This window comes from Drosophila gunungcola, assembly GCF_025200985.1.
Source record: "Drosophila gunungcola strain Sukarami chromosome 2L unlocalized genomic scaffold, Dgunungcola_SK_2 000007F, whole genome shotgun sequence".
Lineage (NCBI taxonomy): Eukaryota > Metazoa > Arthropoda > Insecta > Diptera > Drosophilidae > Drosophila > Drosophila gunungcola.
This window is the reverse complement of record NW_026453162.1, coordinates 169,653-180,371: the sequence shown is the minus strand read 5'-3', so window position 1 is coordinate 180,371 and position 10,719 is coordinate 169,653.

Genomic DNA, 10,719 nt, shown 5'->3' with positions numbered 1-10,719 from the left:
CAGAGCCAAATGAACATTATTTTGGTACTATCCGGACAGAAAATAAAGATGCGATGTATTCAAAATTGTACCCATACCCGATGGGCGTGTCCGACTTTGTAATTACTGAAACACAAGCGATGTTACGAGAAGGCATAATCCGACCATCTCGGTCTCCATATAACAACCCTGTTTGGGTTGTAGAAAAAAAAGGGACCAATGAACAGGGAAACACAAAAAGCTTAATTTGAAGACAATAGATGACAAATACCCTATCCCCAACGTAGTTTTTATCTTGGCAAAATTAGGAAAGGCAAAATACTTTACCACATTAAATTTAAACTCTGGTTTTCACCAGATACAACTCGCCGAAAACGACAGAGAACCAACGGCTGTAGCGGCGCCTGAAGAACGTTTGTTTGTTTTGGCTTGAAAACTGGCGATTATTTTTGTATTTAGCGACTTTTGGAGGGTAGCCAGATGTCTAGCCAAATTTAGTGCCGGAAATTAGTGTTTAGCAAAAAAAATACTAATTAGTATTTTTGGGGATGATGCCAGATAGTCCCACGATCAGCTGTTGCTGAGAAGCTTGTCCCAAGCCGAAATGGCGGATTTTTCAGCTGTCAGAAATTTCTAGAAAAGGCCGCAACCGACGCCGCCTGATTTTTGAACTTCCTTCTTAATTAAACCGGCGTGGCAGTCAGACGTGTGCAATTTTATCCGTTCCCAATCGGCAAAGTGGAAAAAAAAAATTATATACACGCGTTAATTCGGAGTTCTCAAAGTAATTTTTTTTAACGCAAAAAAGTGAGTTGTGTGGGTTTTCTCGCTAAAATTTTCAAGTGCTGAGTTTTCGACCGCCACCGCCGCCACGTGCAAGAGGCCCAGTTAACTTTCGCCAACGTTCCGGGGAGCACCCACCTCGGCCGGCAATTAGATCTGCCCTGTGGAGTACCCACGCTGCCCAGCGATTTGGATCAGCCCGGAGGAGCACCCACCTTGGCCGGCAATTAGATCTGTCCCGCGGAGCACCCACGCTGCCCCGCGATTCGGATCCGCCCGGAGGAGCACTCCATTGTCGGCGATCTGCAGCCGCCCGGAGGAGCACCCCATTGTCGGCGATCCGCAGTCGCCCTGAGGAGCACCCGCGTTTGCCAGTGATCAGCAGTTAAAGCAGGGAGCACCCCCAAATTTTATTCAGTGATTAGCAGTCGCAGCAGTTGAAACAGTGAACTCTCGTTAAATTCAACGAGGAATTTCTTCAGCCAAATAATCCTATAGGCTAGAGAAAAAAAAGAAAAAAAAAAAAGAAATGTCCAATTAGATCGGCCCTAACCCAAATTCAAATTTAGAAAAAAAAATGTAAAAACTACGCTTGGGCTTGATCTTAACCTCATTTGTAACCTAAAAAATGCAGCTTGCGAAAATGTTCACGTGCATAGCCAACCAGGCTACACTGGAAAAATTCCTAAACTTGTGTTAACGTAAATCAAGAAAATGTATTAAAAGAATGCGATTGAATATTGAAGTGACAATAATTATGTTATAAAAAAAGAAATAATTTAATTTAAATTAAATAATTATAAGATTTAAATTAAGTTATGATTCATCTGGTGCGCGGTTAATTTACAGTTCCTATCTCCTGGCAAAAGTTTTCTTAAATTCGTTTTGATTCAAAAAAAAATTAATTAGAAAATGTTTTTGAGTCCACATATAATATAATATATATTATATTATATTATTTTATTATATAAAATAATAACCATGTCAAAGCAGAAATGCCTTAATTTCTTTTCCAGCCTACCTGCGTCGGAAGATCGATCGTCCGCCGAGGAACCAGCTGTGTGAGTTGTTTTACCTTTATTTCAAACTATTAAAAATTAAAATATTAGTGCCAATTAAATTCTCATAAACAAAAAAAAAAAAAAAACGAAAAGAAAAAAATATATATATATCAATGCCGAAAATTTACTTCTAAAATTAACTATGAGAAAAAAATGAAAAAATGAATTTACACTGAGAATTTTTTTCCTTTTAAAAAAAAATATATTCAATTTTAAATAAAATTAAAAGTAATTAACTAGCGAACCACTGATGAATATTGAATTAAGAATGAATATTAGTAATCAGAAAAAAAAGAACAAATCTTTGAATTTCCTTTGAACATATAACTATTTATTTATTTCTAAAGATCATATCGTTTAATATACCCTATAATTATTTTTAACTATTTTTACTATACGTATGTACTTTACATTAATAATTATAAACACCTGTGAAGCCCAGTTTTTACCCATGAGGTTCAACGCGTATTATATTTTTATCTTTTCTCGCCGAAATTGTTTTCTCGTTTGTAAATTATCTAAGGAAGATTAAAAATGTTCTTATTGAAATCAATTGAAATAATCATTAAAATGAAATCTTAAAGAAAACTAAATAACTGAACTCAGCTGATGTCTCTGCGGTCGTAGGGTATAGAAGGGATCACCTGAGTTATGCTCTAGCGGCAGGTGGTCATAGGTAGGGTGGGCAATATGCGAGCCAAATTACATCTACGGCGTCGCAAACAACAAATTTCTCTCTCTTTCTTTAACACTGTCTCCTTTCAATAATTTCTCAAAACTTTTCTTTTCTAATTTATGCATCTTTTCTTCCGGTTAAGTATCCAGCTTTTGATTTTGTCGCATGCACGCTCAATTCTGATTTCATTAATAGTAATACGTAGACAGTGTCAAGATCTGTTCGAGGAAGACCTCCACCCCCCAAGCCGACGAGCAAGAGCCGGAATATTTAGCGTGCGCAGCCAATACAGATCCTTGAAAACATTAAAGTACTTTGCACTTTCGTCGAACGTTACACGCTACAGTTATAATTTATTATTATTAATAAGAAAAGTGGCGCCCAAACGTGTAGGCCTTAATGAATACAGTTTAATTCATTGAGACTCACAGATGCATAAATTTAAAAAATCTTTAACATTATTCTTTACTCTTTTTAAAATGTTTTCTTTAATTTTTAATTATTCCTGGAATACAGTTCGAGTGACTATTAGTATTTCTGACTGTCCGAAAATTATAAATTAACGAGAGAATTTTTTTTCTTTAAATAGCAGAAAGGACAAGGTGTCTTAATCTGAGGAAAGCAGAGACATAAACCAGAACTAGGTAGATTTTCTGTCCCGGAATCAAATGCCGAGTCATTGAGCTTATCACCTTTATGAACATAAATTAGTAAGTATACTTCTCTATACGGAAAATACTGGCATTACTCACGAGCTGTGCCATATCCAAAAAGAGGTTATGAACAAATTTTTTCTCCCTTCTTGGGACTAGAGGATTTATATTCTTTTAATCCGGAGTTGGAATACAAGCGAGTATATTCTAAAACAATCCGCTGACCAAGTCCATATAAAGTATAAAACTTCTTTCCTTCCTTCGTCTTTTATTTTCTAATTTCTGAGAAATTTTATAAAAACAGATACTCTTCGACGTAGAGCATCAAGCAAAGAGTTTAGGTAACATTTCCTTATCACGTTATTTCGATTTTTTTTTTTTTCGTTTGGTTCAAAGATTTAAAATTTTGTTTACCTATTATCGTATCTCTTATATCTTATAACTCAAACTACTATCGTACCGCTGATATTTTGTCACTAAAACTATCTCGTACCGATGATATTTTTGAAGAAAATATTATCTTACCGTTTATATACAGTTTATTTGCTAAAGCTATTTTTTTTATCGTCCGTGTACATGATGGGGATAGACCGATCTCCGGAAAGGGTTGCTGAAAGAGGCGCAAACATCGTCTGTCCGATATGCAAGGCCGAAGTATACCTAGTAGAGGTTTGCCTTACATCATGTCAACATGAATTTCACAAGTGATGCATTGAAGCGCATTGGAAGAAAAGTGCACTGTGTCCGGTGTGCAAAGCATTCCTGTAGGCCAACTCTCCCAAAGAGTGGGGATAGCCGAAAAACTCGTAGCCAATCGAAGAACCATCAGCCCGCAGATAACGCGGGCAAACAAGTATCAGATGATATAGCTTCTTCGTCAGGATACCATTCCAATACCATTAAAAGCGGTGATACTATCCAAGTGCTTTTTCTACCAATGCCATCACTTTACTAGCCATGGAGCGAAGATTATTAGCTACACTTACCGAAAGTATGGCTAGTTCTATTCAAAAGTCCGTTTCTGAAGCTATGTCAAGGATAATGTCCGATCGAGGTGCTAATAGAACCCCAAGCGAGCTGAGTCAACCGTTCAATTCACAACAGTTCGAAAGTGGTTTCAATAGGATCGATACAAGACAAGATACCGGGGTGAATTCTAGGCAAGAGATTTTAGCTCCGTGTTCTCCTGCGTCGCTACGAAGTACCGATGCAGACTTATTAAATCGACCAGATAAAGTAGTTCATATTTTGAACGGCTGGAAAATAAAATTTTCCGGTGTAGGAGTGTCAGTGGACAATTTTATTTGCCGCGTTGAAGCACTAACTAAGGAGACGTTAGGCAATAATTTCACTGTACTTTGTAGGAATGCTAGCGTTCTTTTCGAAGGGAAAGCCAATGAATTCTATTGGCGATATCACAAAGCTTATGGTGAAGTCCGATGGGATAGCTTTTGTTCAGCCTTGCGTCTACAGTTTCGACCGAGTAGGGATGATGGTGATCTTGAGGAGTTGATTAGAAACACCAAACAGAAGTCAAACGAAACTTTTGATAGTTTCTATGACAACATTTCAAGTCTAATCGATCAATTAGAACAGCCTTGGATGCCTCACAAGCTCATTCGGGTTCTCCGAAACAATCTTCGTCCCGAAATTAGACATGAAATCTTGAATATCGACATTCAATCAGTTTCAGAACTGAGGGAGATTTGTCGCAGGCGTGAAGCGTTTTTGTCTGATGTTAGACGTTGTCAGGGTTATTTCAAATCTTCCCCTTTCAAACGTGAGGTCTGGGAATTTAGTCCAGAACCGGTGATGCCTCCAGAATCGGAATCCGATAAAGAAGGCGATATCGAAGCCTTTTCCTTGTTGTGCTGAAATTGCCGCAAGGAAGGTCACAGGTATCAGGACTGTGTAGCCGAAAGAAGAGTTTTTTGTTACGGATGCGGAGTAGTCAACACATACAAAACAAGTTGTAACAAGTGTTCAAAAAACTCCAGAGCGGGCGGGTCGATGCCGCCATACAAACAGAAGGCCTCCAGTGGCGTTCGGAGCCAAGCAACGATGACCGATCAATAGAGCATGCAGCTATAGTTGCACCAACATTTTTACCTGACGTACAAATATCCCCAGACTGTCCTTTGCTTCATAGCAAAATTCCAATATTAGGAAAAATTAATATCCCGGAAGTAAATAATGAACAAGAATTAGAAAAGCGAAAAACGCGAAGTTCCGTCCGAATGAAATCATTTTGGCAAGAGGTCAAAACGTGTAAAGCCGGACTGGAATATATTAACTCTCTACCTGCAGGACCAAAAGATCCTCGACCCTTTTTATCAATTCGCATGTTCGATCGTACCGTTTACGGACTGTTAGACTCTGGCGCGTCGATAAGTTGTGTCGGTGGAAACCTTGCCAGAGACATAATTAACAGCAAAGAATTTAAGACGATAAAAGGCAGCGCTACAACTGCTGATGGAACATCTCAGCAGATAGTTGGTCATTTAAAAGTTGTTGTAGAATACAACGACATTAAAAGACCTTTAAAAATATACGTGGTACCTTCGCTGAAGCAAAATTTGTATTTAGGAATAGATTTCTGGAAAATTTACGATTTGCTTCCGAAATGCATTAATATATCTTCATTTGAATCCGATCCCGACCGTAAGGTTAATGTTGATCAGCATAACTTGTCCGAGGTTGACAAAGCCAAATTAACGAACGTCATTAATTGTTTTCCGTCTTTCACTCAAGAAGGTCTCGGCAAGACCAACTTGATAACGCACTCAATCGACGTCGGTACGGCTAAACCGATAAAACAACGACACTTTCCTGTCTCACCCGCAGTAGAAAAGGCCATGTATGCCGAGATTGACAGAATGTTACAATTGGGTGTGATAGAGGAGTCCGAAAGTTCGTGGTCTTCTCCTATTGTAATGGTGACGAAACCCGGAAAAGTTAGGATTTGTCTAGATTGCCGAAAGGTAAACAGTTTCACGGAAAAGGATGCATACCCTCTTCCCCAGATAGCGGGAATTTTAAGTCGTTTGCCTAAGGCGGAATTCATATCCAGCCTTGACCTTAAGGATGCCTATTGGCAGGTTCCCTTAGAGGTTTCATCACGAGACAAAACGGCTTTCACTGTCCCTGGTAGCCCGCTTTACCAGTTTAAGGTTATGCATTTTGGGCTGTGCAATGCCACTAGTACAATGTCCCGTTTAATGGATAAGGTTGCGCCAGCTCAGCTCAGAAACGAGGTGTTCATTTTCCTTGACGATTTATTGGTAGTTTCTTCCAGCTTTGATAGACATCTTGAAGTTCTCAGAGAGATCGCGCTGCAGATAAAGCGTGCAGGTTTGACGATCAATATTGGCAAAAGTCACTTCTGTATGCTTCGTGTGCGATATCTAGGTCATATAATCGGCGATGGTGGAATACGCACCGACCCAGAAAAGGTGGCCGCAGTTACTAATTTTCCGTTACCGAAGACTTTACGCAGTCTACGAAATTTTATGGGTTTGTGTGGGTGGTATCGTAAGTTTGTTCCTAATTTCGCTTCACTCTCAGCTCCTTTAACAGACTTAATGACCACAAAACGAAGGTTTAGCTTAACCGACGAAGCCATTAAAGCTTCCGAAGTCTTAAAACTTTCACTCAGCAAGGCTCCAGTCTTATGCAGCCCCGACTTTACAAAGCCTTTCGCGATACATTGCGACGCTAGCAAAACAGGGATAGGCGCAGTACTAGTACAGCTGTCGGAAGAAGGAGACGAACGACCTGTTGCTTTCTTTTCAAAGAAGCTGAACAAAGCTCAGCGTAATTATACTGTCACCGAGCAAGAATGTCTAGCGGCGGTAGCAGCTCTTAAGAATTTTAGGGCGTATGTGGAGGGACATAAATTTAAAATCATAACCGATCATGCCTCATTGAAGTGGCTAATGTGAAATCACCACCTAGACCGATCATGCCTCATTGAAGTGGCTAATGTGAAATCACCACCTAAATTCACGACTCGCTCGATGGGTTTTAGCTTTACAAAGATATGATTTCACAATCGAACATCGAAAGGGTTCTCTAAATATTGTTCCCGACTCACTTTCCCGTGTTAACGAAGACGTGGTAGCCGCTATAGACTTACGCGAAGGATTTTTAGTGGACATGAACTCAGAGCATATCCAATCAGCTGAGTATGTCTCTCTTGTAGAAAAGGTAAAAGCGAATCAGGAAAATTTTCCTGATCTTAAGTCTGACAGTGGTGATGTTTATCGGAAAGCCGAACATTTACCGGGAGAGCAAGTTCATGATGAGTATGCTTGGAAGCTCTGGATACCTAAAGAACTGGTTCCAGAAATCCTCTCGCGAGCTCACGATAGTCCTTTATCTTCTCACGGCGGCATACACAAGACGATTGAGAGAGTAAGGCGATACTATTTTTGGCCTGGCCTTGTTCCAGATGTAAAGGCTTATATAAATGCCTGCGAAGTGTGCAAAACCACTAAAGCTACAAATTGTGTATTGCGACCGCCATTAGGAAAAGCGCCGGAAAGTCTGCGATTTTTCCAACGGTTGTTCCTTGGACCTTATCCTAGATCCAGAAGTGGGAACATCGGTATATTTATCGTGCTCGACCATTTTTCAAAATATGTCTTTCTCAAACCCGTAAGGAAAATAGATACAAGTGCAGTTATAAAATATCTAGAAGGGGAGTTGTTTATGGCATATGGGACTCCTGAAACGGTAGTGTCCGACAACGGCTCACAATTTCGCTCTTACGCTTTTCAGAAAATAGTGCAGCAATACGGCATTACGCATACGCTGACTGCTGTCCATTCGCCTCAGGCTAATGCGTCCGAGCGCGTTAACCGCTCTGTAATTTCTGCAATTAGGGCTTATCTTCGACCTGACCAAAAGGACTGGGACGAGTATCTCAACAGAATATGTTGCGCGTTGAGATCGTCCGCTCATGCTTGTTTGGGAACCTCTCCCTAATACATGGTCTTCGGACAACATATGATTACATCCGGTGGTACATATTCTTTGTTAAGAAAGTTAAATTTACTAGATGATCGGTCTTTAAAATTCAATCGTCAGGATTCATTTGATATAGTTCGAGATAAAGCTTGAAAGTTAATGCAGGAAAAGCACGATATAAACGAGAAGCGATATAATCTTCGCTCTAGAGTTGTGTCTTTTGAAGAAGGGCAAGAGATTTACCGTCGAAATTTTAAACAAAGCTGTTTTCAAACTGGCTACAACGCCAAATTCGGTCCTTCCTTTGTGAAAGCGAGGGTTCGAAGAAAGTTAGGAAACTCTTATTACGAATTAGAAGATTTACAGGGTCGAATTATAGGTACCTATCACGCAAAAGATATTCGACAATAACGTGTCTTCAGTCGGTATCTGTCTAGTGTAACCCTAGCCAGATGTTCCGGGGGGGCTTTGTAGCGGCGCCTGAAGAACGTTTGTTTGTTTTGGCTTGAAAACTGGCGATTATTTTTGTATATTTGCGGGTGATGCCAGATAGTTCCACGATCAGCTGTTGCTGAGAAGCTTGTCCCAAGCCGAAATGGCGGATTTTTCAGCTGTCAGAAATTTCTAGAAAAGGCCGCAACCGACGCCGCCTGATTTTTGAACTTCCTTCTTAATTAAAACGGCGTGGCAGTCAGACGTGTGCAATTTTATCCGTTCCCAATCGGCAAAGTGGAAAAAAAAAAATTATATACACGCGTTAATTCGGAGTTCTCAAAGTGATTTTTTTTAACGCAACAATTCGAGCAAAAAAGTGAGTTGTGTGGGTTTTCTCGCTAAATATTTTCAAGTGCTGAGTTTTCGATTTCTTTTAAAAGGCAGAATTTTTACGGTTCTCGATACGGCCGCCACCGCCGCCACGTGCAAGAGGCCCAGTTAACTTTCGCCAACGTTCCGGGGAGCACCCACCTCGGCCGGCAATTAGATCTGCCCTGTGGAGCACCCACGCTGCCCAGCGATTTGGATCAGCCCGGAGGAGCACCCACCTCGGCCGGCAATTAGATCTGTCCCGCGGAGCACCCACGCTGCCCCGCGATTCGGATCCGCCCGGAGGAGCACTCCATTGTCGGCGATCTGCAGCCGCCCGGAGGAGCACCCCATTGTCGGCGATCCGCAGTCGCCCTGAGGAGCACCCGCATTTGCCAGTGATCAGCAGTTAAAGCAGGGAGCACCCCCAAATTTTATTCAGTGATTAGCAGTCGCAGCAGTTGAAACAGGAAACGAGGAATTTCTTCAGCCAAATAATCCTATAGGCTAGAGGAAAAAAAGAAAAAAAAAAAGATATGTCCAATTAGATCGGCCATAACCCAAATTCAAATTTAGAAAAAAAAATGTAAAAACTACGCTTGGGCTCGATCTTAACCTCATTTGTAACCTAAAAAATGCAGCTTGCGAAAATGTTCACGTGCATAGCCAACCGGCTACACTGGAAAAAATTCCTAAACTTGTGTTAACGTAAATCAAGAAAATGTATTAAAAGAATGCGATTGAATATTGAAGTGACAATAATTATGTTATAAAAAAAAATAATTTAATTTAAATTAAATAATTATAAGATTTAAATTAAGTTATGATTCATCTGGTGCGCCGTTAATTTACGGTTCCTATCTCATGGCAAAAGTTTTCTTAAATTCGTTTTGATTCAAAAAAAAAAAATTAATTAGAAAATGTTTTTGAGTGCTTATATAATATAATATATATTATATTATATTATTTTATTATATAAAATAATAACCATGTCAAAGCAGAAATGCCTTAATTTCTTTTCCAGCCTACCTGCGTCGGAAGATCGATCGTCCGCCGAGGAACCAGCTGTGTGAGCTGTGTTGTTTTACCTTTATTTCAAACTATTAAAAATTAAAATATTAGTGCCAATTAAATTCTCATAAACAAAAAAAAAAAACGAAAAAAAAAATATATATATATATCAATGCCGAAAATTTACTTCTAAAATTAACTTTGAGAAAAAAAAAAATTAAAAATGAATTTACACTGAGAATTTTTTTCCTTTGAAAAAAAAAATATATTCAATTTTAAATAAAATTAAAAGTAATTAACTAGCGAACCACTGATGATTATTGAATTAAGAATGAATATTAGTAATCAGAAAAAAAAGAACAAATCTTTGAATTTCCTTTGAACATATAACTATTTATTTATTTCTAAAGATCATATCGTTTAATATACCCTATAATTATTTTTAACTGTTTTTACTATACGTATGTACTTTACATTAATAATTATAAACACCTGTGAAGCCCATTATTGACCCACGAGGTTCAACGCGTATTATATTTTTATCTTTTCTCGCCGAAATTGTTTTCTCGTTTGTAAATTATCTAAGAAAGATTGAAAATGTTCTTATTGAAATCAATTGAAATAATCATTAAAATGAAAGCTTAAAGAAAACTAAATAACTGAACTCAGCTGATGTCTCTGCGGTCGTAGGGTATAGAAGGGATCACCAGAGTTATGCTCTAGCGGCAGGTGGTCATAGGTAGGGTGGGCAATATGCGAGCCAAATTACATCTACGGCGTCGCA